The sequence below is a fragment of the Nannospalax galili genome, unplaced genomic scaffold, assembly GCF_000622305.1.
Source record: "Nannospalax galili isolate Female #2095 unplaced genomic scaffold, S.galili_v1.0 scaffold128, whole genome shotgun sequence".
Lineage (NCBI taxonomy): Eukaryota > Metazoa > Chordata > Mammalia > Rodentia > Spalacidae > Nannospalax > Nannospalax galili.
The window spans coordinates 6,144,091-6,149,886 of NW_008360322.1; the positions used below are offsets into that span (position 1 = coordinate 6,144,091).

The 5,796-nt window shown below is 41.1% G+C and overlaps 1 pseudogene; it reads right to left on the reverse strand.

Annotated features, from left to right (window-relative positions):
• Window positions 1-2,310: 2,310 nt before the first annotated feature.
• LOC103727427 lies at window positions 2,311-2,448 on the reverse strand (annotated as a pseudogene).
• Window positions 2,449-5,796: the final 3,348 nt, after the last annotated feature.

Consider the following 5,796-nt stretch of genomic DNA (forward strand, 5'->3'; position numbering starts at 1 on the left):
GGGCTGCTGATAAAGAGGCCCAAGATCAGGGAAGGACCAGTCTGGTTCTAAAAGGAAAACTATTAAGACTGCCATCAGAATTATCACCTAGACTCTGGCCCACAGTCAAGACAAAGTAATTTGCATAGTGCTTCCTGTATATATTTCCCTTGGTTCTGAAGAACCAACAGGTTTAAAATTCTTAGGGATTTCGTCAAGACGATTAATGATAGTAGTTATTTAAATATTGACAGACTGCAGTGTACCAGACACTGTGCTTTCTGCTTGACTGCACTGTTTGACTTCCATCTTGCAGGAGCCCTAAGAAATGCTCTTACCTTGATTTTTAAGAGGAAGGAAGTCTGAGAAAGATGTTCCAAAACATGCCCACAGCATCCCAGCAGGGAGGTGACAGAAGCGGACCTGCTTGAAGCCTGTGCCCAGTTCAGGGGTCGAGAGCCTGGTCCATTGTAGCGCTAAGACCTTCAAACAGTACAAGTCCAATCTTTTCTCCACTTGACCTACCTCTACTTTGACTGTCCTCCAATAGGTTATCATGTCTTCAGCATTTTTTAAATTGTGTTTCCTAATGTAAAACAGTTTAAGGCTTACTTGAAAAATTGAACAGAAAGTAGAGCTCCCACATACATCTTTTCCTCACCCCTATATAATTTACTCCTATTATTAAGGTTTGTCATTTGTACGCTACATTTGTTTATAGCTGATGAGCCAATATATACCATCATTGACTAAAGTCAGTTAGGCTTCACTTTCTGTGTTCTAAACCCAGAGAGATTTTTCTTTATATTAATTTACCTTCTATTATTTGTGTGTGTGTGTGTGTGTGTGTGTGTGTGTGTGTGTGTATGAGTGTGTCTTTGTGTGTGTACTTATCCATATGTAGAGGCCAGAGGTCAACATTGGATATTATCCTTTTTGCCCTCCATTTTATTTTTTTAAATACAATTTAAAAAGTATTTTGTGTATGAGCATTTTGGCTGCATATATTTAAGTGTATCACATGCCACATGCATGCAGTGCTCACGAAGCAAGCACTTTACTCATTGAGCCATCTCACCAGCACCCTGCAGAGGTTTTGAAAAGTACATGATCTTGTGTATCTACCACCACATTATTATACAGAACGGTTATGCTGCTCTTGCAGAGGATCCAGTTTCAGTTTCCAGCACCCATGTCAAGCAGCTGACAACCACCTGTAACTCCAACTCTCAAATATGTGACACTCCTTCTGGCCTCCTTGGATACATGCATGTGCATACAACACAGATACACACACACACACACACACACACACACACACGAATAAAGAAAATAAATCCTTAAAAATATTTATTTACTTATATTTTGTGTGTCTTAGTACTTTGCTTTCATGTATGTAAGTTCACCGTATGTGAACTGCAGTGCCAATGGAGGCCAGAAGAGGGTGTTGGATCCCCTGGAACTGGAGTTAAGGACCTTTGTTAGTTGCCATATGGGTGTTGGAAACCGAAGTCCAATCCTCTGCAAGAGCAGCCAGTGCTCTTAACCGCTGAACCATTTCTCCAGTCCTTAATATAAATTATAAGAAAAAAAAATCCACACATTGTCTCACACTTCATCTCCCTTGAGTTCCTGACAGTCACTGGCCTTTTTATTGTTTCTGTAATTTCACTTTTCAGAATGGCTTATAGTTAGAATCATACTGTATGTGGCCTTTTCAGATTGCTTCTTTGATATAGCACCATGCATCACTTTCTGTCTTTTTGTTAATCTTTGTTTTGTTTTGTTTTGTTTTGTTTTTTGAGACAGGGTCTCCCTGTAGCTCCAGCTGGCCCAGAACTCCACATACAGACCAGGCTGGCCTCAGTCTCATAGAGATCCACCTGCCTTTGCCTCCTGAGTCCTGGAATTAAAGACCTGTACCACCGCACCCAGATTTTGTTTGTTGTTCACAATATAGCCCCTGGCAGGCCCAGTCCAGGCTAGCCTGTAACTTGCTATGTAGACTGTGTGTGTGTGTGTGTGTGTGTGTGTGTGTGTGTGTGTGTGTTAAACAAAGCTACTTTTAATACTTTGGGCTGTGTCCCACAGGAATAAATAACACTGGCAAGAGGTAATACCTTTACCTCAAATAGTGACCCAGGGGAGAGAGAGGCTACCTGAGGGTAAGGAAGTACAAAAGAGACTCAGGGCAAAAGGAATGAATGGCATCCTTCTGGGGCCTGTGAGCACTACAGGAAGAAACTGGAACTTGGTGGGCCAGGCTCCCAGCCCATGAGGGGACTGGTTCCAGGCACAGAGGGCAAGAGGGTTGGCCACAAAGCGATAAAGCTACCTGGGTTCCTCCAGCTTCTCATTTGCCCTTTTCTGCTTCTGACACATGATCCCCAAGTCCCTCTGTTTGCAGGCAGCTCCCAAAAGCCGGCCATCTCAGTGTTCTCCCTTAACCCAGTGGCTCTGCTTTTTCATATCCTTCCGGCAGCCAAGTTGCCGCCAGTGGGTCAAGGTGATGGCAGCAACTCCCCTTTTTGTGTTTTAATAATTTGTTTTTATAGATGGACACTGTTCCTTTATATGAATGTACCAGTTTGTTTATCCAGTCACCTACTGAAGGATGTTGTGATTTCTTCCATAATTGCCAATTATGAACAAAGTTAGTACAAACACTCGTGTGCGGGTTTTGTGTGGACATAAATTTTCAGCTCCTTTGGTTAAATACCAAAGCGCACAGTTGCTGAATTGTAGGGTAAGAGCATGTTCAACTTAGTGAGAAACTTCCAGGTTGTCTTTGAATGTGCATCCTTTTCATCAGCAGTGCATGAGCCTCTCTTATCTGTACCCCAACCAGCTTTTGGTGAAGTTGGTGTTTGGGATTTTAACTATTCTAATAGGTGCATAATGTTAGTTTATTGGTTTCTTTAGCTGATGGTATGTGTGATGCTGAGCATCTTTTCATATGCTTATCATCTGTATCTCCTTTGGTAAAATGTCTGTTCAAATTTTTTTGCCCATTTTTTTTTTTATTGAGTTGTTCATTTTCTTATTGTTATTTTCTCTTAAAAAATTTTTTTTGGGCTTTTTTTGAGACAGGGTCTCCCTATAGCCCCAGCCAGCCCGTAACTCGCTATATAGACCAGGCTGCCCTCAAACTTACAAAGATCTGCCTGCCTCAGCCTCCCAAGTGCTGGGATTAAAGGTGCCACCATGCCTGGCCCTTATTAAAAAAATTTAAGAGGCTAGAGAGATGGCTTAACGGTTAAGAACACTCATTGGCTGTTCTTGCAGAAGAACGTGGTTTGGTTCCCAGCACCTACTTGGCTAGCAACCATCTGTAACTCTAGTTCTAGAGGATCCAACATCCTTTTCTGGCCTTCATAGGCATCGCATGTGCATTGCATGCACACTTTGCACTTAAATACACATAGGTAAAACATACACCTAAAATAAGAATAAGTAAACCTTTACAAAACTTTTTAAATATCCTTTATTTTTTAATTTATTTTATGAGTGTTTTATCTGCATGTGTGTATGTGTACCACATGCATGCCTGGTGTCTCTTGTAGAGGCCAGAAAAAGATGTTTGATTCCCTGGAACTGGGGTTAGAGAGGGTTGTGAACCTCTTTGAGGTGCTGGAAACTGAACCTGGGTCCTCTATCAGAGCAGCTAGTGCTCTTAACCATTGAAGCATCTCTCCAGCCCCTCTCTGAGGACAAAACCCACCAAAACCAACTCAACAGATTTCCTAGCTGTAGGCCTCCTCATTGTCTTTTGTTGCTGTCCACTGCGAAGGAAAGTGGCAGTACACAGCCTTTCCCGAATTTGTTTAAATCCAGGATTCTTATTTGGGGTGTGTCCAAAAGTGGGATTGGGGTGAGCCTTCTGTTGGACCAGACACCTCTGGGTCTTGCGAATCCCATCAGCAAGCTCCTGAGAAGTAAGCGGGGAAAGGTGAGGTTGGTTTTAAGGTTTCTGTCAGCTCTCTGTCCTGTCTCCTGCTTGTCCCATGTTGTTTACATGTCTGACAGTGTATTGTACAGAAAGATTTGGATTAAGTCCTTTAAGACATAAAACCAGTGAAAAATGGTATTGCTGACTGTTTTAACAAATAGGCAGGTTAAATTTTTTTCATTTACTAGCATTATACCAATTATAATTGCATATGAGAAGGATTTGACAAGCAAGATTAATCATTCAGTCTCCAATTACTTATTAATTGGCTTCCGTATGCTAGGGTGTATGTAGGCACTGGAGACAAAACTGTGACCAAGATGGATGGGTTTAACCCCATAGAGGTTAAAACAGGAAGGGAGACAGATAACAAGCAGGAAAACAAATTAGAAAGATAATCTGACACTTAGGTGTGAAGGCAAGAAACAGGAGGAAGAAAGCCAGGCCCATGGAGGGGATGTGGGTTTGGCAAGTATTTTCTTTAAAATCAAGAGAGTAAATATTTTAGATTTTGCAAACTGTAACATCTCTGTCATAGCTGTTCAACCTGTGACTGCATAAGAACAGCCATTGCCAGTGTGTAGCTGAAAACAATGTAGATATAGTCCAATAAAACTTTACACAGACCATACTAGAATGGATTTGATTCACCAGTTTGCTTATTCACCCACTTTGGGTGTAGACAATGACTGAACTCAAGTTGAGACTACTTTAAGACTGAGTGATAAGGAAAACTGCTTCAGAACAGGTATTTAACCTGGAGGGAACAACATCTCTAAAAGTCTTGTGATGGGACTAACTTGGTCTATTCAGGTATCAGAAGAGGACTTTGAAGCTGAGACATGGGGGATAAGATGGGAACCTATGAGATAGGATGGGGGCAGCAAGCAGGGCTTAGCTTCGGAGAGCAGAGCAATCCAGGCTAGGACTTTAGTCTAACTTTAATGAGAAACCATTAGAGATTTTATGAAAAGAGGTTATATAATCTGAATGCCATGCTTTAAAAGGCCAATCTGGTTGTTAAGTGAAGAAGAGAAGGAAGACAGAAGTAAGAAACAATTGCAGTGGTTCCACACAAAAGTAATAGCTGGGAATATGCTTATGGAGATAGATGTAATGGATGTAAGACAGGAAGTAAAAGAGAACAAAAAGTAGGAAATGAAAAAATGAATGTAAGATGTGGTAGGGGTGAGGAGGAGAGATGACCTTGCAGAAGCTTGAATCAGTAGATAGAGGAGACATCATTTAGAGAGGAGGAAGGCTTTGAAATGAACATACCCTGAGGATGTTGTGGTGGAGAGCTCTTTTAGACATCTGAGCAGAGATATCAAGTGCTCAGTCATTTGGATGTGCAAGTCTGGAGTTCATCAAGAGGTCAGTGGAGAAAAGAAATTTAAGCATCATCAGTAAAGAAAGACACAAGATTGGGAATGGTCAGCTAGCTTGTACCACATCCCATAATATCTATCTACTTATTTATTGACCAACAGAAAACTGAGAGCTCACTCAATTTGTTTCCTGTACCTGTATAGTGTCTGCTGGGTAGGAAGCTTTAAGTAAATGTTCAAATATTTGCCGTGTTTTTTTAGGGAACACTGAATATTGACTCCATATTCTGAACTTCCTTCTGCTCATGTGGTCTCTTGATTTATTTCCATTTGGAAAATTTGAAGGGACCATGACTATATCATGGGAAAAAAGATTAAATTAAAGGATATTGGATGTTTTCTCTTTTTGCTATAGCTAAACACAGAGGCTAGATTGGTCCACACACTGTCAGTAAGGGAGTCTTTGTTCTCTGAATGATCCACATAGCTAGTGCTACAATTGATTAGCCCCCTAGGAATATTATTGATCACTGAAATGAC